The sequence below is a fragment of the Solea senegalensis genome, linkage group LG18, assembly GCF_019176455.1.
Source record: "Solea senegalensis isolate Sse05_10M linkage group LG18, IFAPA_SoseM_1, whole genome shotgun sequence".
In the NCBI taxonomy this organism is placed as follows: domain Eukaryota; kingdom Metazoa; phylum Chordata; class Actinopteri; order Pleuronectiformes; family Soleidae; genus Solea; species Solea senegalensis.
This window is the reverse complement of record NC_058041.1, coordinates 2,177,657-2,201,793: the sequence shown is the minus strand read 5'-3', so window position 1 is coordinate 2,201,793 and position 24,137 is coordinate 2,177,657. Positions and strand designations below refer to the sequence as shown.

The 24,137-nt window shown below is 43.4% G+C and overlaps 1 long non-coding RNA gene across 1 annotated transcript in view; it reads right to left on the bottom strand.

Annotated features, from left to right (window-relative positions):
• The window catches only part of LOC122758832, a 40,331-nt gene extending 27,297 nt beyond the window's left edge, over nucleotides 1-13,034 (bottom strand). Inside the window, exon 1 of the long non-coding RNA XR_006358199.1 lies at nucleotides 12,587-13,034. This is a non-coding gene — a long non-coding RNA (uncharacterized LOC122758832). The remainder of the gene's footprint in view (nucleotides 1-12,586) is intronic.
• Nucleotides 13,035-24,137: the final 11,103 nt, after the last annotated feature.

Below are 24,137 nucleotides of genomic sequence, written 5' to 3'. Positions count from 1 at the left end.
AAATCCAAATGGAGAACATTCCTACACTTGACTTTTTGTGTTGCCTGGTATCTGTTTGTGTAGAGAGGGAAAACTATTTGTGGAGTGTACGGAGGCGGAGACAAGACAGCGGGGAAGGAGGAGGGTGATGGGCAACGGGGCAAAGGTTTGACCCCCACGGGTCAATAGGTGATTAGTAACATCTATCATACCTATGCAAGCTGCTAAACGGAAAGCCATGCGGCCTCTTTTTCCTCTGCAGGTTTGCAGTCCAAATGAAGGCCAGGCCCCACTACTGGCATCCAGATGCCATGTGTTTATGACAGAGACAAATAATGAAATCCCTAAGTGGAACAACATGCCATGCTGGCACACAGAAGCGGCAGCACAATGTTACATCATCGTGATGATTTAATGAGCGCAGCCTGCATTAGATCAGAAATTGAAATACCTGCCAATGCCAATATGAAAGCTTGTGTTTCTCGCTTCACGATAGAGAGAGAGGGTAAAAAAGAAGCTTTTGCTTGATAGGAAAACAATGGTGGTGGGGGGGAGGTTGGGATCAGGGAGATGTGGTTGTGGTCTAAGCCCCGATGAGAGCCACGCGCACTACGTAAACACAGGGGGATCCAAAGACTCGCAGCGTAGCTACGCGGAGAGGAAAAAGCAGAACATAGGGACATACATTTGGCAGAGATTTATAAAAACTATATTCAAATATTTAATGGCACATTTTTATCTATTCTAAATGTCCCTTGATTTCTTTTTGTCCCATTATTTTTTTCTCATTTTAATGCTCTTATCAACATAGAAAAGTGGATTGGCCTGCTTTATTGAGACAATGTCTCTGTCCTCTTATTGTGAGAGCCGCACAATAATAAGAGAGGCCGCGTATCAACCTGCAGTGTGTGAATAAAGTGCCGCTCTTCAATGAAACGGTTCTTCAACGCAGCGAGAAATGATCCAGGCTGCGTTGGAGACGGAGAGGCGCACATCGCTCTGGCCGACTCGCGTGCCTTTAATAGCACGTTAAACTGACAACACAAATAAAGTGCTAGTCCACTTGTGCAAAAAAACACCCCCCGCACAAGTGGACTAGCATTCCGAGTGGCTATCCTGGGCCAGAGGTCAACCAGAAATGAAAACGCTGCTGTGTGTAAGCACACATTAACACTCCCACCTATGCAACTGACGTCAATCAAAGTGAAGAAGGCATGTCATTTAATAAGGCAAAAAAAGACACAGCCTTCTTGTTAAACCTTCTAATAACATGAAATGCACAAACAAAACAACACACGACACAAGATGGAATCGCGTTTGCATTGTCCAGAGCAGCAGTGTTATTTGCAGGCATTCACACACTGAAATTAAGAACATAAAGCCACAACCTACAAGAGTCTAATGGCTAGAGAAAAGTAAGGACAGAGCAAAACACATGAGTGGGGGGTACAATAACCACATTTGAACACTGGATTTACATCCAACGAACAGAAAAGCTGAAAACCACACGCAAACATAAATTATCACCGCTCTAACTCTGAAAAATGAACCAATAAATGAACTATTATTAAATAATACAACGCCAAGCTGAAACACAACCAAGCCATTTAAAAGTGTGCCACAGCGTTCACCTCTGAGCTGGCGGCGTTGAAAGAACCGTGTGGTTTTTCCAAGATGAAACCAGATCGGCATCAATGAACGTCTGAAGCGAAGACAACATTCTCAAAACTCCACACCACAGCTGAAACTAGCTCGTACGCTGGGGACGACAAAGTCTAATGTTCTGGAGCCTGTTTATGGCTCTCATTTACCAGAGATCTCTGCTGCTTTATACTTTGTCGCTGGGGTGTGACATAAGTGTTGACGTTAATCCAGCACGCTTGTTAAGGCCATATAGTAATGTTCTCGCACAGCATATGCCTTCCACATGTTCCTTATCTGTTCTTCGCTGAGGTCGGACAGCGTAATCTTCGAGTCGCCGGGTTTTCCTATGTGGCCCTCGCCCTGACAGTGAAGGGCACTGTGAGGACTCGACATGCAGGCAGATACAGCGCAAAGCACTCGAGAGGAGATTTCAATCCTTAATCCTTTGATTGTGCAGATCCTTTTTTTTTTGTGTGTGTGTGTGTGTAATCACAACTGTGTTCTGTCGTGCTTGGCAAGCTCAAACTAGGTGTGTCCCAGAGTCATCCCAGGGGGATTAAGGCCACCGAGGTACTTTTAAAAGAATAAAGCTCAAGCTCTTTGCAATTCCTCTTTTTATTTGTCATCATCTGTTGCCGCTCTGACCAGTCAAATCCAGTCGTCAGTTGGTTGTGTCGGTGGCCACAGATTTAGTTATTCTGCAACGTTTTTAGTACGGAACGTAGGGAACTCATATTAATTGGCATCGGGGGCCAAACAAACACCCACGAGTACAAGTGTGAACAAACTGTGAAATGGCAATGGGCACAAAGCGCAGTAGGCAGTGACTAAGAAAACTAGGGACGGTACAAATGGGAGGTTCTGCAGTAATCACTCTGGGACACAGAGGAGTAAGCGGTGTCGAGAAGCCTCATGGAACACAGTCAACACATTTCACACACACACACACACACAGCCTGGAAACAACACGCTTGGGGCTTCCACCTTCATTTAGATGAAAATGGACCTCCTCGAGAAGAAATAAAGCCATTTTTAACTCCCTCTCTCACTCCGAGTCGGCCTCCTGTAATGTGCCCAGTCAATGGACTGTGGGTCTATTCAACTGCAGGCAGCCCGCAGCACAGTCATAAATAATGTAGGGCAGCTCACATGAAACCCTAATCACCATTGTGCTGTCACCCAACAGACGAGATTGCTTGTTTAATTTACTGCGCTGCATCTGCCTCAGTTCTGGCCAATTTAGTTTCATGATTCCAACGGACATTCCGCGTATTTATCAATATGCTTTTCACCCGCGTGTCGTGAATCAATTAGAGCGCGGTGTTCATGTATCCAGGGTTCTGTGCTTTATTTGTCCACACCTGTATTGGGTGATGATGAAACAAACAAGAACGCTGCGGCTGGTGAAACAACAAAAGGCTGCGAACGGCGCCATCAACGCCCAATAACCCGAGCTCGTTATTTGCCATACACAACGTGCTTCATTACATTACTAACCCATTAGCATGCAGACATTTGCATATTCCAGTCACCTCTTTGCAGACGCTGTTGATCATAAATGGCAGCCATATGCTGCCGGGTGCGCCACAACTACAGAATTATTACTGTGACACAAAAAAGATGAGGGAAAGATTGAAAATGACGTCGACAAGAAATGGAATACAAAACCAATCAAAGGATCCGCCGTTACAGATATTGTCTCACGGTCTGAAAATGATGTGTATCCATGGGTTATGTGTTCTTCCTGCATGCTGAGACTACGCTCACAAAACATCTCATCTACGCGCAGTTTATTTGCCGTACGAGCAAACTACAAAAACTACAGCAGATCTGTTTACTACGAAGGAGTATTAGGGCCAGCCAAAAAAAAAAACAGCCAGCCCAAAAAAAAAAAAAAAATCCGGCACAAAGGGAAAAAGCAGGCCAAAAAAAAGTCCGGCATTAGAAAAAAAAAAAAAAATTTATTTAAAAATAAAAAGTAAAAATCCGGCACAAGAATAAAAAGTCAGGCCAAAAAAAAAAAATCCGCACAAGGAAAAAAAAGAAGCTAGCTAACGGCAGCTAATAGGCTAGTAGATAGATTGACGACGTTATTAATAATCACCTACACACTCCACGTCCGGCCAGCTGCTGTCATGGAGCTGTCGCTTTGTTGTGGTACGTGGTAGTTTTTGTTTTTTTCGCCTGGCTATTTTTTTTTTTTTGCTTGACTTTTCTTGTGCCGGATTTTTAAATAAAAAATTTTTTTTTGCCTGACTTTTTTTTTTCTTGAGCCAGATTATTATTTTTTTTTCTTTTGCCGGATTCTTTTTGATTTTTTTTTGGCTTACCCTAATACTCCTTCGTAGTTTACAGCCAGGTAGAAGGGACTAATTACTGTGATTAAGCCATAATGGCATTTTGCTGGTTCATTTCAGCCATTAACTCCTCCAGCTGCAAACACAGTCGTCTCCAACAGGCAAACGTTTCGCAGCATGACAATGATTTGGTACGATGGCTCTTCACCGTGTCTGGCTGCACTGTGGAGGCAGAGTAAGTGGCTACATCGACTTGGCAGGCACAAGGCCACGCAGCGGAAGAACGCTATAAAGACGCCACGAGCCGAGCCATTTACGTACGGCTAGCTGATGGAGCTAGCGGCGGCAATAGCTGAATCACCTTTGTTCGGCATCATTATCTCTTCACTCCAGCGTTGACTTCACACTGATGAATGTGGCCGACAGGCAGGCAGCTGCAGCTACGGCAGCTGTGTGATACACTGTCAACTGCCACACACACACACACACACACACACACACACACACAGGAAGCACAATGGAGAGGATTTGTTCCACTGAAATACTTTGATTTGTGCTCTGCTTTGAAACTGGACATGAGCACACTGTAACGGCCCTCGCAGCAGAGCAGTGGGAACAACAACAACGCATCGAGAGTATTAATGAGGAGGCGGAGATGTGATATGATGAAGAGCAGTGCGGCCAATAAGAGAGCACTGCAAAAAAAAGGAGGGCTGAGAAAAACATGATCCTGCCCGTGAGACAATTCATAAATTCAAGAAAATGCATTTTATTCTGCAATAAAAAAGGAGCATTTAATAATACCCCTAACATATCTTTCAGGGTGGTCACTATTGGCCGTTTGCCTGGAGATGGAATCATTCATATAGTTATTACATGTCACAGGTGACGAGCCTCGTGGCGACTCTGAAGACAAGTGCATGCAGAATGTTGCCGTTTGCACAAAATATGGACAGAAACAAACTCCAGAGTCATTACAGCTGGAAACGTGCAGCTACACCAGATGACTCTGTGGAGTCTCTGTCCGTCTTGAGCGGTTCCAACTTGCCATTGTGTAGCTTGGGATTGCATCTCAGGGGTTTGTTTCAAGGGAGGAACTGCTTTAGAGCTGCAACTAACGATTATTCTCATAATCGATTAATCTGTCGATTATTTTCTCGGTTAATCGATGACTCGTTTGGTCCATAAAATGTCATAAAGTCTTAAAAAATGTTGATTGTGTGCGTCAAACCTGGAAATGACGATGTTTTGTCCACAAACCAAACTTTTAATGATTTCTTTGTTATCCAGAGCAAATCATTTAAGAAAATATTCACATATAGGAAGCTTCAAAGATCCTAAATCCTGCTTTAACCATGATTCAAACAGATTAATCGATTATCAGAATAGTTGTCGATTAATTTAGTAATCGATGAATAATCGATTCATCAATTATTGTTTCAGCTCTGCAACGGAACGAGGTGACGATTGGCTTGAACAAGATATGTTGGCTAAGTAGCGCGCGATCATCATCGCCATCATCGGCAGCAACAGACGTCTCGACCCCGGAGAAGCCACTCCCATCACATCAGAGAGGTTCGTGTAATGTTATTGTTATTCATGTCATTGTTCAATAATGTAGCACGGCCCTCAAAGGACGTTCTAAAAATGGACGCTCGCCGCTGCGCGACAGCGTCGTAACACGGAGTGGTCCGTTTTATTCCTTCAAGTAAAATTTCCTAGCTTTGTTTTTTTTTTAAATCCCTGTCAGTGGAATAACTTTGTAGTTAGAATGGAAGAGTTGGACCGACCAACACATCTGGTGATGTCAACTTGGACTGTAGGAAACTTTATTGGAAAATCAGCCTATTAATCAATAACGAAAATAACCATTAGATGCAGACACACGCTGGAGCCACCCAGTGTAGCACGTCTAATCTCCCCGTCGACATAAATATTCTCCCGCTGGCGACGGAGCAGTGTTTTTAAGAAAATATAGGTTTTATTATCCATGATTCAAGTTCCCCCATAAAAAGCCTTCATGTATACCAAACGCCAACAGAATAAATGGAAAGTAGAAAAATCACTACAGTGTCATAACCGACTGCAGACACACACTTGGCACAGACGAGTAGTACTGTGTGTTTTTTTTATAGGAGCGCTTAAGGACAGATTGGCTAGTCAGACATCTGTGTAAGTGACACCCGCTATCTGGCTCGCTGTCTGTGTCGCGGCAGCAGAGGGTTAACTTGGCAGCTCGGCAGAGCAGCGCAGCTCTAAAAAGGAATATTAGCAGCGTGTCCTCCAGTGCTGGCTGAGGGAGAGCAACAGGGAAAAGCAGGAAGGAGTGAAATAAGAGAGAGGGAGACGGAGAAGGAAAAGCGAGGAGCGAAAAAGGGGGTGGGCGTGCGAATCCAATTTCCAGCGACAGTGTGCTCAGGATCACGGTTTCAGTCAAAGAGCATGTAATCTGTCAGAGTTAATGGCAGTGTCCTGGGGAAAATGAAGGAAAATAGAATTGAGACTTTGCTCCACTGTCTCCCTGGGTAAATAAATACATACACAAGCCATTATTTGTGCCTTTTTACGTCGCGATTCCGGGGATGGTTCACATGCAACACGAACGCCCGGAGAGCACAGGCCGGGCTCTGGAAATGAAGAGGTCCGCCTGGTTGCCTGGTAGGATGGCTGGCAGGCTAGCTAACAAGTGCGGCCAGTCTGTCTCTCACACAGAGCTGTGGATGTACTCAGTGGAAGCAACTGATACCATTGTTTTATAGAGAGGAGGGTGGAGGGGGATTAAGGCACCAACAATAGGGCTCTTTCACTGGAAATGTCAGCCATCACGCCGGGGGACTGTCCGACTGGGCAGAGGCGCTTTCGTGAAAAGCCAAGGTACAAAATGAGCGTGGAAAAAAAAGTATGAAACTCTTTGACGAGAGAGAGAGAGAGAGAGAGAGAGAGAGAGAGAGCTTTCGCCCAAGCCACATCCTAGAAATGCAATCTCAAACATGGGACAACAGGGCGATGGGAAACTTACAAAAAAACATAAATACAGGTTGATTTATTAATGTTCCGCGTGGGTGTTCTTGCAGATGTAGTCGTCTAAAGAAAATAAAGGAAAATCGGTACAGCAGCAGCAGCAGCAGCAGCTCTATTTAAAGAAAATGTGAATGATTTCAAGGTCTACACGAAGAATCGCTATCTTAAAGCACATCCCAGATCAATAAACGGGATAATAGGTTATATTGGCCTTCAGCGCGGCCTCATTTGAGAGAAAGGAGGCAATCATGGCCTGATTCTTCAGGCAAATTAACACAGTGAGAAACCTAAAATATCACAACTCACTATCAATTCTAGGACATTTTATTATGAGGCTATAAACGGGGAGATAAAGCGTTCTTTCTCTGAGCGCTCTGATAACACCGCTGGCCTTGGACCGCTTTGAAAGTCTCACTCTGAAGGTTTGAGGTGAATATAAATAAGGCACAAGTTGAAGTGAGGCACCTTTGCCACTTTAAGGCCCGGGATGAAACCCAGTTATTCCGCCGCTCTGACCTAATTGCTCTCTCGCTCCTTCAACACGAACACTGGGAGCTGTGCACTCTGACACGTAAAGATTATTTAATACCATCAAAGCCGTGAGGAGGGGAGTGAAGGGAAGCAGTGTGAAAGCGAGGGTTAACCCTCCTGTGTCTGCCAGAGAATCGGTATGCAAAAGCAGGTTTGTTTTACTGCTGCTGGCTGGTGTGAGTGGAGCTCCCACGTCCCGACATCACAGCGGCCTCACTCCCCCTCAGAATAAAAAAAAAAACTGCTACACTCTCCTGGTATCAGCTCCCACCCTTCTTCTTCTTTTCCCACACTCAATCGTGTCCCTAAGGCAATGATTACGTCATCGGGCACCACTGCCAAACCACTGTAATATCCCAATTTATTTCTACTTATTCTAACACAGTCGGGGCCTGTTTCATTTAGGTCAAGACTGGTTTTATTAGATTCAGAAAAACTACACTGGACTCGCTTTGTGAAATGAACAAGGGAAAATGTATTATTATGATTATTCCAAAGCCGTTGTTTGGTGAACCAAAACATGTGCACACTCAAACTTGGTTCGTAGTTTTTCCGTGTTCACTGCAAACGAAAGTCAAACTCTGCAGACTGAAATGCTGACAGTGTGTGTGGGAGCAGGTAGAGGTGTTTACTGTTAAGCAGGAGCTGGGTGACATCTTCAGGGTGCCCTGCCACTGTGGGGAGTGTGTCTCATCTGTCAGTGCCTGAAGAGTTGTGTGCTGCACAGCCACAGCCTCGTGACTCAGCCTGGCTCATCAACAACAGGGGAGCAGGCTGCAGTGGCGAGGCTGCAGCTACCAAACAAAAACACCTAACACAGTGTGGGGGAAGAAAGTTTAGTCCACAGCCGAACTGACACGATTCTGACCGCTGTGTCGTCGGACAAAGGAATCGCTAACTCATACATAACACGGAACATAAAACTTGACTTTCACGTGGACTTAAAAGAAGATTTTTTTACATAAAACGAGAAGATACTAAAAGAAATATCCCAGCTTTCAACAGGAATGTGTTTAATTATTTTCTACTGATCATTTCTAATGAGTAGACAGTTCTAATGGACTGAGATGGCACTACTCGGCTCGACTCAACTTGACTCGGTTCGGTATATTACAGTATAAATACACTATAGTTAGGCACTGTTTTGGTTTGATTCTTGTGTTGGACCCAAATTTGCCATATATTAAACGTCCGCGGAGGAGAAACCGTCGTCACAACATGGAGCCAGAGTTTCACCGTTAACTTCGGGTAAAACTTTCCAAGCTACAAGCGCCAAGACGACCGTTGTGTCTATACGTGAAAATATCGTTTCCAGCAGAGTCTGGCAAATACGTGACGTCATTCCGAGAATCTCAACACCAAGTGGACATCGTGTCGGAGCAATTTTACCGCAAAAGTAGAAAAGTATTGTATTAAAGAAAAGTACCAGGTAGTGTATAGTAATGGAAAAGTCAAAGTAAAAGATGTATAAAAGTAACCACACTATCACTGAGGGCCGTGGGGGCCCCCCATGTTATTCCTGGCAAATTGGTGACATTGGTGACATTCACGTCAATCAATCGTGGGTTTACCTGCTCATGTTTGTGTGAAAGAGGCTCAAGTCATTTTATTCCACATGTGACATCAATAATAATAAAAAGGAAACATGTGAAAAACAAACCAGACAAAGCCAGGAGCTACTGACTCACTACAAGTCTGTTTTTGAAGAACAACAGGGGGAAAAAAAAGAAATGCCCCCTCCAGTGTCGTTCGCTCTTTGACTTCACAATCTGCAGAGGAAGGAGAGGGACGGAGCGAGGGGGCAAAGTAAGTGTGCCACTGCCTCCGTGATGACGGTGACACATTTAGAGCCATGTGAAACCAGGCTTTTATGTGGCATCGCTCACATGAGGAGAGAACCAACTTCCCGTCAGCGCCTGACAGAGAAGGTCTGACGGTGTCACACTGAACTCACACGACTCTCTTGTGCCACATAACTGAAGTTTTTTCAGCATGTTTTCAAAAAAAAAAAAAATCACAACTCATCATTTCTCTACTCAAGTTTGAGACAGACAACTCTCATGTCCCCAAATGTCCACAGCAGTGGAAAGACACCAGTAAGTACCTTTTTGTGGATTTACCGCAGTTCCTTTGTGCCATAAATGCAGACACAGGTATTTAATTTCAGCTTTAATATATGAAATTGTATTATGAACGCCACCCACCATAGCTTTCAGATAATCACATTCCCACCACTGAGAGAGGAACTGTATTTTTAGAATGCACTGATGGGTATGGTATCATGGGATTAGGTGTCAAGACAGCAGTTACAGCAGAAAACCGTAATAACGTCAGTTATTGTGAAAAACGGCTTAAGTGCCACTTTAACAGGCAGGTAAACAAGCTCACCCGATCTTAAACCAAGCGTGAATCATACCAAAAGATGAGTTCACAGCGGGGGGAAAACCCTGACAGAACTCAAATCTGCCACAGCGTGCATCTTCCTCTAAATGTCAGAAGTTTTTCACAGGAAATGGCATCTTTTTCCTCCGGCCCCACCCCACCGAGGAAATCCACAGCAGCCATGGCTGCAGAGAGACATAAAATCTGCGGTATCCTTAAAATATCATTCAACAGATCCGAGCCGTGCCAAACGCTTTAAACTGCGTTGACTTATAGCGGATTACTCCGAGGAAAGAAACCTTTCCTTAACGAGTACTTTGGTGCAGCCTTTAAATGAGGGCTAATAATAAGCAGCGTGATGTTGTGTGGTTTTTTTTTAATCTTTTTATGAGACGATATTTTTACAAGACAACACACACACACACACACACACACACACACACAGCCGGTCTGTGATGCTGCGGGGTGTGTAAACGTTATGACACAGCGCTGACATTTAATTTGCCGACATCAAGACACCTTCACTTGGCACGTTAGCTTGACAAGGGGTTAATCACAGGTGTTAACAAATTGGTTGAGATGTCTGTCAGTCTGCTGTGGTTCTTAAACACTTCATTATTTTCCTTTTCATTTTTGTGACAGGTAGTCTGGCAGGAGGGGGGGGCGAGGGGGGTCGTCAAGCTACAGCTGCATAATCAATGAATCTGATTTACTTGTTTTCATCCTTTCATATTGCATCCTCTCACCTTTGCCTGTTTCACTGGTTCATATTCTCATGTTGCATCTGTTCTGTTAGTATTGCGGTGTTTTGATTCCAGTGTGTTCAATTATTAATAGACACTGTGCACTTACATGGAGATTGTGATATTGCTTGTTCATATTAAAACAAAAAAAAAACAAAACAAAAAAACCATACCACATCCCAAAGATATTCAGTTTACAGTCACTGCAATGGAGCGAAGAAAAACCAGAATATATCCAGTGTTTTGCCAGTTCAAACTGGAAAAGAACTAGGTGAAAGTTCAGTTCATACTGAAATGAAAATTAACTACTTCATGTTCATATGTTCTAGTTGTTTTTGTTTGTTTTTTTTTTAAATAAAAAGGCCACAAGTCTTTTTTAAAAACAAAACTAAACTGAATTTGCAGAATTTGCAAAAGAAAACGTGTGTTTTGTGTCCTTACATGTTTTTTTCTTTTCCCCATACATTTGCAAACAAACTGGCTTCAGTGGTAGAAATGTCTGCACAGCTTGCACCGGTCATTCTGGGGAGTATCGTTAGGTACCTGATGTATACCGGGAGCCCCATTTGTTGTACGCAGCTACTTCCTGTAACAAAAGGCTGTGTTTCTGGGGGTTCCTGTTATATTAGGGTTAGGGTTTTGACAGGAAGTAGCCACACGTTGTACATGTGCAGGGCTTCTGGTACGGATCAGGTAGTGACAGTGAAAAATAATGAAATAATGGTGACTGATTTAGTAGAAGTTGATTAATAGATTGTCCTACTTTACGCACTAATGCAGGTTATGGCTGCAGTCAGTCTTGTATAAAGACAAGTTATTTTCTGAAATGTACTTAAGTTTTAGAAGTTCAGCAATGGATTGAGCAATGGTAGCTCAGTGGTCTTTCAACGGGAAGGTTGTGGGTTCAATTCCCGGCCCTGCTAGTCTATATGTGTCCTTGAGCAAGTCACTTTAACCCCATGTTGAAGCGTGTGAATGGCAAGACTGTAGTATGTATAAATACTGGAGCTGAAACAATGACTCTATTAATTGTTAGTTAATAAACTATTTTAATCATCGTTTTTTTACAGCTTTTATATAATTTCTTGATTGTGTATATTTTCTTCGTTAATCATGAAAAGTGAATCACTTCGGTTTGTGGACAAAACAAGACATTTGAGAAGCTCATCATTTCCAGGGTTTGACAAACACTGATCAACATTTTTTAACGTTTTCTGACATTTTATGGACCAAATGATTTATAGAGAAAATAATCGTTAGTTGCAGCTCGACTAATACAGACCATTACCAACTCTTCCTCTTCTTCTTCTTCTTCTGATTTTATTTGGTAGTAACAAGTAACATAAGTAACATAGTTAGGGGACATATAGTGGAGTAAAAGTACAAGTTGCTAGAAATACAAATAACAAAGTAAAGATACGTGAAGGTATTTGTACTACATGTCAACACTGACTGCAGCTTTGCCTATTTATCCACTCACATACACACTAAGGGAAGGAGGTGACGTCCACGAACAAAGTTCATCTTAAGTCTGAAAAATGGTGCAGAAAAAGCATGTTTCTCCAACACTGCTGCAGAGACAGACAGACAGGCAGACAGGCAGACAGACAGAGACGCTCCTCGGACAGACAGCACAATAAAAGGAGCAGCTTCTGCTCTGACGGTGTCAATAAAACAGTCATTCAGGAGGAGAAGTGTGTTTATGAGGAGCAGCGTTAGCTCTGCATGCTAGCCGAGGCAGCGGCACGCGTCGTATCCCGTGAATGAAAAACAACAACATTAAGCGCTTGTGTGTCGTTCAGACACAAACTATTCGTTTGTTTGTTTCTACGGTGAATTAAAGTGGTCACACACACTTGACTCAGACACTGACTGGGACCCGTGAACGTAACGTGACGCGTTTAAAGCCCGCGTCCAGGTGAAAACACAGAGGCTGACACCGCGCTGTCAAATGTTGTCAAGCTGTCCGCGACAAGTGGATGTTCATACCTGGACCTGTTGACTCCTCCTCCTCCTCCTCCTCCTCCTGGTCTCCTCACACTGCTCCTGCTGGTGCTCCAAGTTCTCCTTCTCCTTCTCCTCCTCCTCCTCCTCCTCGGCTGCTGGAAGTTATTTTTTCTCCGCCGCAGGAGTCCACTTTGTCAAAGTTTTCCACTCTCGGTGGCGCCGCGTGAAATCAGCATCCCGCGCTCACCTCGAACGTAAAAAAAAAAAAAGCCCCAAAAACAAGCGGGTATGTTCAGGGACGACGAGCCGCCTCCGGAGAGCAGGTAAGTTAGGAGCCGCTTTCGCTCAGACGACCATTGCAGTCACGTTCTCTGGCTGTGAAACCCAACACCCGCGCTGGCCCCGCCCCTCTCCTTATATGGGAGGGCCTGTCCTGAGAAGTGGATGTTCCTCGTGCTCCCTCCAGATGTTTGCTGCTGCTGCTGCTGCTGCTGAGGGAAGCGAGTGATGAGAGGCAACAGGAAGAAGGACAGTTTCTGCACTCATTTAAAGGGATAGTTCTTTTTTCAAAGTGTGGTGTCCAAACCAAAACCTTTTTTAACCAGGGACACATTTGATAATGTGAAGATTCCCGGGGGGGGCCAGTGGTCCCATCAGCAGTGGCGGAGCTAAAGGGGAGGCAGGGGTGGCACTGGATCCCCCTCTTGTCAAAAGGAGCCAGTTGCATTTTGAATCCTCCTGTACAGTAGTTGGCGCTATGTGCCACAAAGAGTTGTAATCCACCTTACTAGGAGAAGAAGAAGAATCGCCATAGCCCAAACATGACTCAGCTAAAATGGTTTTGCTGATTCTTATTTACATTTTCTGTGCATAGTCATCATTTTTGATTTTTGGAGTCTACTTTTTTATCTGTCCGATATCCGATCAACACATGACAGGGGCCGATTTTCTGTCTCACTCCGTCTCAGACCATAAATAAAACATTATAAAACCAAAACTGTGGGCCGTACAAAATCTGCACTTTGGTCATGCCTGAAGTATACAAACATCAAACTTAAAGCTCCAGTGTGGAAAATCTGTCGCCCTCCTCCGAGGAACCACAGTTTGAGTAATTACCACAACACAGCACCCCCACCCCTCTGCTGCACAGTTGCAATAAGCATTTATCACATCAAACTGCTGAACATCCAGACGTTTTCCAGCAGCAGCAGCAGCAGCAGCAGCAGCTCCACCTTCTTTATGGGCGTCTCTTGTCATTTTGTGGTCGTATGAGGTATCGATACATGATCGGTGCTGACAACATGTTTACATGCACAAGTTTAATCGAGATGCGGCCGTGCAGCAGCGATCGGAGTCCGAGTATACGGGGGAGAAAATCCATTTATCGGCCGCGTACGTCTGACTCCTCCTCTGTAGGTGGCGCTGTATCTCTCTCTAGAAGCTTGTGCGTAATGAATCAGTTTCCTGTTGACCTTGAACCAACCTCTTTTTTAATGTACTATACAACTAGTATGTAACTTTGGGGGAAATGATGACGTCATAGGGTTCTTGCTCTTCTGTCATCGTCTCCATCAGTGTCTTCTTCTTGTGTTTGGAAGCTTTATGCCCACGTATTCTTCACCGTCGGGCATATAAACGACAGCATTGGAGTTGTTGTTTTTTAGAGTGGGTCGTGTGTATGATGACATGCCCTGTTTATGAAAAACCTTATAAAAATGACAAAGAAAAAGTTTCCGTGTGAGTTCATTTGAGTTTCAATTTCAGTGGAATCTCCAGTCAATGTGCCAATTTTTTTTCCACTGGCTTCATTTTCACGATCATGAAGAGAAGACGTTTACGTGCATCACTCATAGAGTTATTCTAGGGGCGGCAATCAAACACATTTTTAATTCACAATTTACACGAGCCTCAAAATGAAAATCAAATGGTTTTGAATGTGACATTAGACAAGGACAAGTGTGCTCACACATTTCACTGTTGTATTAATTATAGCCGAATCCACGAGTTGCATATTTCGTTAATTATGTTTCCTATGACTTTATCTCTTGAGGGGAAACGGCGAGTCACTTTTTGTGGGATCATCAAAAATTGGAATAAGCATTCCTGTGTATAAAAATTTAAACAATATGGGCGCCCTCATCCATTGCGTGACCATACCACCCTGCCCTGGTTTGCTGAGAACTCCATTAAAGCCTCAAAAATATCTTCCATCACAGACCCGTAATACCCCCTTTGTCATAATGCATTTGGGAAGTCGGCTCCTCTACTGCTGGAGTCACGACCAAGGGCTTGCAGCTCCACCCACGGCTCTGAAGCCAAATTATACACATGAAAGAGCAACTCTGCTTTTTATTTGTGGAACACGCAGTCTGCTTAGAAAGTTTTCAGATTGTAAAGTTTCATGTTGTGAGATGATGCTGTGGATTCCTCCGTGTAATTCCTTTTGCTGTGCATGTTTTTCATTGTGCGCAATGATACTGTACCAAAAGAAAAAAGTGAAAAATGTGATTTGCATTCATACATTTGGTGAATTGGCCTTAATTTCCACCATTTATTGACTGAACTATTCCTATCTAAAGATGAGTTCACCTGTGAGTGCGTGTAGTGGATTTGTGTGCCGGGGGAGGCTCGATGTAACAGCGACACTCAAACGCTTTGTGACAGGTGGCAGATGTGAAAACCCCGTCCCCGTCCCATATGATTGGACTAAAGGCCGGCAAGACAGCAAGTGACACACTTTGCCTCCGCGTCGCCATCTCGGTTGCTTTTCAACTTTTTTCTCCCTGGGAGCCCTGACACTGCTGTCGAGTGAGTGCAAGGGACAGTATCCTCCTTGTTTTCCCCCTGCTGCCTTCAAGGCTTTCTTATACAAAGGCTCTGACTGGCACTAAGCTGCGTCAGTTGTCACACATCACCACACAAGTGAGGAATGCAGTGCTTGGGGGGTGGGGGAGGAGGAGGTGCAGCATGGGACACGCAGGCATGTGAGTTACCATGAGCCGTCAAAATGCTAAGAGTCATAACATAATGGAAGAGAAGGAGCTGTCTTTATTACACTGGCTTGTGACAGGTGAAAGAGGGCCTGGCATGCGTGTGCATAGCATGTGTGTGTGTGTGTGTGTGTGTGTGTGGCGTGGGCAGGCCCGCCCCTCACTTATTGGACTTCAGTGTGTGGATTTGTGTTGTGTAGCGTTGGGTTTCCTCCACATGTCTCTATGTCGGAGAGTGCGGCCTCTGGGGTCTCCTCAGCCCAGCTGCATCCTTCGCTTGTAGCCAGGTTTGCGATGGACGTTGCTGGAGTTGAATGTTAATGGCTTTCCAGTCTCGCGTCGACTCTGAGATACAGATACAGATATAGACGGCGTCTCAGCGTGTACTGTACAAACGTGAGGGCGTGCCAAGCATAGTGAGGAGTGATGTGTGTTCTGTTTAATGCTCGACATAGCCCCCGTGTGTGCAAGTACAGCCTCAGAATGTCAGTACTCTCTGTACTGTGGCGCGTAAAGATCATGCATTAGCTTTGTTGGCTACTGTACACACAGAAAAACTGACTTTGGGCACTTTTATAGCATGTGATATCCGTGATATCCATCTATCTATCTATCTATCTATCTATCTATCTATCTATCTATCTATCTATCTAAACATCTATCTATCTATCTAAACATCTATCTAACTATCTAAACATCTATCTATCTATCTAAACATCTATCTATCTATCTATCTATCTATCTATCTATCTATCTATCTATCTATCTAAACATCTATCTATCTAAACATCTATCTATCTATCTACAAACATCTATCTATCTAAACATCTATCATCTATCTATCTATCTAAACATCTATCTATCTATCTATCTATCATCATCTATCTATCTAAATCTATCTATCTATCTATCTAAACATCTATCTATCTATCTATCTATCTATCTATCTATCTATCTATCTATCTATCTATCTATCTATCTATCTATCTATCTAAACATCTATCTATCTATCTATCTATCTATCTATCTATCTATCTATCTATCTATCTATCTCTATCTATCTATCTAAACATCTATCTATCTACTATCTATCTATCTATCTATCTAGCATCTATCTATCTATCTATCTAAACATCTATCTATCTAAACATCTATCTATCTATCTATCTAAACATCTATCTATCTATCTAAACATATATCTATCTATCTAAACATCTATCTATCAAACATCTATCTATCTATCTAAGCATCTATCTATCTATCTATCTCTATCTATCATCTATCTAATCTAAACATATCTATCTATCTATCTATCTAAACATCTATCTATCTATCTATCTATCTATCTATCTATCTAAACATCTATCTATCTATCTATCATCTATCTATCTATCTATGATCTATCTATCTAAACATCTATCTATCTATCTATCTATCTATCTAAACATCTATCTATCTATCTATCTAAACATCTATCTATCTATCTAAACATCTATCTATCTAAACATCTATCTATCCATCTAAACATCTATCTATCTATCTAAACATATATCTATCTATCTAAACATCTATCTATCTATCTAATCTATCTATCTATCTATCTATCTATCTATCTATCTATCTATCTATCTATCTATCTATCTATCTATCTATCTATCTATCTATCTATCTATCTATCTATCTATCTATCCATCCATCCATCCATCTATCCATCCATCCATCCATCTATCATCCATCCACCTACCAACCTACCAACCTACCTACTACCTACCACCCGACCCGAGTTCACCACATACATGTACCAGGTGGAAGCAGTTTATCTGAATAAATCCCACAGTAACACAAATGAGTGAGACTGGCTACCAGAGCTGCTAGAGCTCACTAATTAATAAACTAAGTGGGCTGGACTATTTCTTGGCTGGGAGCAGATGATTCCTGGAGTTTCAGCTGTTGATGCTGGCAGCCGTTCCAGCCGTTTCGGTCTCTATGTTCAGGTGACTGTAGCTGCACATGTCCTGTACAGACATTTGACTATGTGAGGCAGCAAATGAAACCCATAATATTCCAATTCCTCTTAGATGACACCGTCTCAGAGGGTTGACAAGCAGTGCACTAATTAATACAGACACACTCTTGCACACTATGCAAGATAAGCATGTGATTCCCTCCTATAAAACCAGAGCAAACTGTATGATATGGTTTCTCTTACATAAAATAGAGTTTATGGTTTCTGTGTATACATGTGATATTGTTGTTTTATCGTGTATATGAGCATTCATTTCAGTTTGATTGTCCCTTATGAGTGCTGGGTTTTACTTTAGAATACTATGAAAGGTTTATTTGTGTGTTTTTATTTGTTTTGAATAGATTAAGACATTTAACTGTGTCCTGTAACAAGCCCCTAGAGGGTGTTCTGGCATTTCCCCCTTCATATTCTCATGGAACGTGTATTGTATCTGTACATTTCTCTTATAATAAATACTGTGAAATAGTCTTTGTTGACGTGTTTCATTCTACAAAGACTCACGCTGAGTCCTATAACAGGTGCTCCGTTTGCACCTCTAAGTGTTTGGTGCCTATTTACTGTTTATGAACGCAGTGCTATTTCTAAAGTGCTGTAACATTAGCCAGGCCGACGGATGCTTCCACAGCATGGGGCCACATACCACATGTCATGGCCTGGTTCACCGGGAAAAAAAGAGCGTGGCAGAGACAAGGAGGGGGCTCCAGTGCACAGGGTGTCACTCACACCCAAGAGAAACATTTCCCCAAGTTCCCCAAATGTCAGTGGACGATTACGGTACAGCGGGGCGTCTAATGCACTGGTGCAACATGAGAGCCATGGGGCCTAACGTCAGAGATGGCCAGCGGTCCACCACGCTACGCTGTCTTGGGTGAACATTTGGAGACATCCTGAGACCTGGTGCAAGACAGGAACAAATGTGTGGTGGTCAGTCACACAGTGAAATCCGCAGTGTAAAATATGCATTGTCAAAGTTTTATTACAACAACAGTCTGAGTAAGACGCCCCCTAGTGTTTTTGTAGTGAGTTAGAATACTTGGTGTAAAAAGTACTCTGGAAAGCCCCGCCCACCTCCTTCTCCTTTCAAACGGACTAGACTTTTCTTGTCGTTGAGTGACTGAAGGTAAGTTTCCCCGATTCACCTATCAAACCAATTATTTGGCATTTCAACCAAAGCTTCAACCACTTTAACTTTAACTGTATATCGTTGTTCTCTATGCACTCTATGGTTTTGTGTCTTAAAATACTGAATTCTATAGAGCTAATGTGTTTCGAGTAGATAGCTAGCTTAAATGCCCAGGTAACATTAAGTTAATGTAATGAACGATAATTCCGTATGTTAAATAAGCTAATGTTGGCAGGTGGAAACTTTAACACCGTCATTGTGGATGGGTGATTTTGTTGTAAAATAGCTGTGTGTGTGGAGAGTTGGCTAAACTAGCTAATCTTAGCTAATGTTAATTAGCGTAACTATTCGTGGCTGATTTAAATGTGCGTGCGCAGGCAATTCTACACGGATTATAACGTTAACCCGCTAAATTAATTACAATATGCGACGTTAGTTGCCGCGTAGATTGCGGTTACTGCAGTTTTGGCTAACGCACGATCCATATCCCTTGACTCTTGTCCAGCCTGCTGCTGCCTTTTTTTTTTTTTAAAGCCACATATTTATTTGGAACTACGAGCAAACCAACTATTCATCATGCAGTCTGCAACTCCCTCTTAATAATATGTCATTCATAGCAGAGCGTAATGTTGAAATCATCAAGCGGCCTTCATGGCAAGGCTGAAGGATACATGATTTAATTAAAAAAATATCTCTGGATACATCCCAATAAACTGATATATGATATGATATATATTACCATTTTGTGAGCTCAGACGTAGTTGCCCGGGGAGTACCTGTGTTTATAAATGTATCTGGACAAGGGTACTGAGAAGCTACGCAGCTTTTACATTGGCTCACTTTATGGTGCTAGGTTGTAAAGAATAAAGAAGAAATGAAAAGACAAAAAAAAAAGGAGCCTATGAGATTGCATCGGCCGCATGGAAACAGTTAGCCAAGCCCCAAAGCCTCCTTTGAACTGCAAATAGCTGTTAAGAAACAGCTTTCACTCGGAACACATTCGAATAACATGCCACCGACATGCAGCATGACACAGGAACACACGTTTCCAGACCAGCAGTGCCGCCACACACAGGGGGCGTCCCTGCAAAGCCACCCATGACCCTACCTAATCTCACCTGCAACAAAGAAAGCCCCATTATACAGTTGAATTTTCTTTCTCATTTTTTCCCCTCCTGGCGAAAAAAAAAAAGATGATTTTTCAAACCTCTGACAGCCGAGCCTTTCGCAGGACTTAGTCCATCTGAAAACATGTGGTAAGCCTTGTGGAATGTTTCAAATGACTCCCAGATGTGGGCCGCAGACAGGTTTAACCCATTCTTCTCCCACTCAGCGGCAGGGAGGAGGTATAAAGGAGGCCTTCCAGGGTTGGAAGTCTGAGCAGTATCAAAAAAGTGTTATCCCTCTCCGTCGATTTTTGTTACTTTCAAAGCATTAGGGCCCACTGAACTGTGGCTTAATGTAATTTGCCGTAAGGCTTAAAATGGAAGTCCTCTTATGCCGCATTACCCCAGAATAAAGAATGGGAGAACACTACATTTTCCAGATGACTCAGCAATAGCATGGACCTGACAAAGTAAGAAAGAAAAAAAACACCTTTATAAAAGACAATTCGTATTCCTGATATGGTTTGTTGCTCAAAGCAAAGCAACCTGTAACCTGCAACAAAAGGTTTTTGTTTTTGTTTAATCTCTCCGGGGATTAAATATCATCTGCCAATGCCATAAAAAAGAAATACAAGATGTAATCTTGCTTCATCATGGTATGATTAAGCTGAGATTCCAAACAGGGTAGCGGAGTTGTTTTATGGAGGACATTGTTATTGTAGTAAAACTCCCAAAGATGGCGGTTTTGATGAGATAGGGAGGGAGGCAACAGAGGAGCCAGGCTACCAAAATGGGGTGGAGGGAGCGAGCCGCTTGATATCCTATGAGCAACAAACTCAAGTGACCCCATTCCTTGTTCTCCCTCTCTATCTCAGGCTCTGTCGCTCCCTCCCTCTCTGGCTTCTCGTCTCCCTCTCTCCCTCTCTCTCTCCCTCCGTCCTTCCCTCTCTCACCAGCCTGGCCAACTGTGAAGCAGTTGCCTGACACACCCGTCAACCTGCCAGCCAATATTTTGGACTGGGTCTCATTATGCACAATCATCACAGACAGAAAGGGTACATGCAGACAACTGATAGAATTCCGCTAAAATTGAGGGGCAGGGGAGAGTGGCAGGCGGGCAGGCAGTCACTCTGGCAGCAAGCAAAGAATGAGAGAGGAGCCGCCAGAGGAGAGGAGATAGACAGGGAATAGTCTTGTGCTATGAGACTCTTTGCAGGATACCATAGGCCATATGAGGCCAGAGCAGGCTGGGAAAGATTGTTACTGCTTTAAGCTTCCACATGTGAATGCACCGCAAAACTCCCTCTCCCCTTCCCCTTGCTCCCTCCCTCCCACAATCCTCCCCAAGGAAAGACCAATGTTTTAAAAGCAGCACAAACAATTGCCAAATTCTGCTTTTTATTTCTGAGAGGGAACCAAGCGTTCTCTATAGTGCTGTGTTGTGTTGCAAGTCGCCCGAGCCTCTGTTGCTGTGAGACAGAGCACGTTTAAGGCCCAGGTTCATATCTGAGTGTGTCATGCGGGGTCGTGCTTGAGCCTCCACCTCTTCTAATTCTATCAAAGATAACGCACGAGATAATATTCCACTCCAAAAGCAAGGACGAGTATGAGATCGATTTAGCCGTTTAGCTTTAGCATAAACACTGAAAAAAAGATAGATAGATAGATAGATAGATAGATAGATAGATGGATAGATAGATAGATAGATAGATAGAAAGAAAGAAACACGGCTATGGTACCCACAGACAAAGTTATGTTACACCCCACTCCCTTGCACTGCATCTGCATCTTCCATTTTGGATCACTGGGGTGCCAGTTGCCGTCATGTTCCCCTTCCCGGCATCTCATCAGAGGAAAACCCAGAGAGTATGTCCCTTTAATTAGACCGCCCGTGAAAATAATGGCGCATTAATGACATTTCTATGGGGGCCAATGAGCTGGAACAACAGAGGAAAGACTAAATCACAAATCAATTCCAACAAATGTAATTAAGGTTTAATTAGCCTCCGGGGTGTCGCTGGAACGCCACGGAGGGGACGATGTGGAGGCGAGGAGAAATAGAGAGGGGACATAAAAGGGAAATTTGAAGAGATTGAGATCGTCATGGGTCGCGTCAATGTCACTTCCCTTTGTATGGATCGCCGGCTTTATGACCTACTGCGTGTACAATGATAATCAAGGACACTAAATTCATTGTGTATCGCGCTCTGCTATCGCGGCGTTACTTAGTGGCCTCAGCGCTTTGATGAAAGTCACAAGAAACGCTAGCGTCTGTGATACTAAAACTCTTGGCACGCGCCTGTGCGGTTTTGAAAGGGAGGGCTGATTTTCGAAGGCAACACTTCCAGTGTGGAGCCACACATCCAGAGCTGGGTAGAGAAGTGCTAATTCTCTATAAAAACAGCAGCGTGTATGGTTAAGCCCAGCAACATTCTGGTGTTAAAAAAGAAAGGAAGGGAGGGGCAACAACCGAGGGGTAAAAAAGAAATGCAAAACCACAGGGAGGCTTGGAGAGGACTGGCCTGCCGCACTGGATGCCAGATCACACAAACACAGACTCTCGCGCCAATAAATGAGGTTCATAAACTGCAATTAAAACCCTGGGCACTAATTTAGTGGAAATGGCAGCCTGTAAAAAAAGGGAATAGTGTGAGGGAACGGAGGAGAGGAGAGAGAAACACAGAGGGAGGAGAAGTGTGAGTTTCTGGACTTTTTCATGCAAAACATACCATACTTGTACTTCTTTTTCCAAGCTTGTACCACACACACACACACACTCATTCACTGAGAGGCAGGAAGAGTGGGAATCCACAAAAGAGATCAAATATTAATATGTCTTATTATTGCCTTTTGTTTTGAACTGTACGACGCTGACACCGATCGAATCATCTGCTACGTCATCATCGGGTTGGGGTTAACCCTCTGGATCCCACACACACCACATGTTTACATTGTGCCTCCGGGTGTGTTTGACCTGATGTGTCTTCATGTTGTATTTACATCGGTTAGTTAACGCCGTCACTTTGTCACACACACACACACACACACACTTCACATAACACCAACAGCAGTCCAGGAGAGGCAGGTCCGTCATATCAGAGGGTTTTTAGTTTGTGGACCAGGCTGATGGGAGACATCTGCTCTGGCGTGCAAATCTACCCTGAGATGAAAGTGTGTTTATGCGTGCGCGTAAACACACTTTCATTCCCACCAAACAGACAAAGTATAGTCTAAACCAGGGGTGTCAAACATACGGCCCGGGGGCCAGAACCGGCCCGCCAGAGGGTCCAATCGGCCCACAGGATGAATTAGTTAAAATTTCACACTAATCTAAACATAATGTCAAATGCTCCAGATACCCGTGACTAAATGTTTGTTCCTTTATAGATCCAGTGTGCTGTGTAAATAGTACATTTAGGCACGATATTGTTGAAATTGCACTTATATTTCTCAAGAAATTTCATGTTTTGTAAAATTATCCTTCAGTAAATGTAAAACAAAGGAGAAAAAACAAAGGAGTTCTTATTGTTCATAGGTTATTATGCTATTATTTTACTATTTTTACTAGTTCGGCCCCCTTGAGATCAAATTGTGCTGTATGTGGCCCCTGAACAAAAATGAGTTTGACACCCCTGTTCTAAACTGTCAAGCGATCGGGTCTGTGTGCGTGAAGACAGGTTAAAAAACAGATGCTGTGTGTGTGTGTGTGTGTGTGTGTGTGTGAGAATTCCTTGCAAAGCAGCAGCAGCTATTCCACCGCACAGGATGGGTGGTTTCAACACCTCTTCCTGGGTAAGATTAGCGCCGTGTGTCGTCCGACCTTGGGCTCGTCTTCCTCCCCTTTCAAAAGCATCATACACTCCGTCCCACGTCATACCTGTGACCACACATTCGGAAGTTAAAAGCAGCGTGGCGAGCTTTTATAAATATTTGACGAGTATTATTTTTTTTATTGCCACTCAGACTATAATACCCCCAAAAAACACACGCTGCACCGGGACCAAGAAGGCTAAGCAGTATGTTCCCTTTTTTTTTTTTTATTTTTTATTTTTTTTTTTTAATTGCTTATTGATTGCGGTGACAACACAAAAAACAACACAAGGAAAACCTGGGAGTGATGAGAACTGAGGGGCGCAATGCATGGCCGAGCTTGGAGAGGTGACAGAACGTAAAGACTAAATAAAGCATGTTTTTTTTTTCCTCCAAACCTCTCCAGCGCTCACATCGGGGTCCATTTTAAAAGCAAAACGTTGCATGTATTAAATATGAGCTTCTGAAATATGACGGCGGCAAGAATATCGACGAGAGCTGCAGAGAGAGCGTGTCCACCGCTGCCACGCCGGGAGTA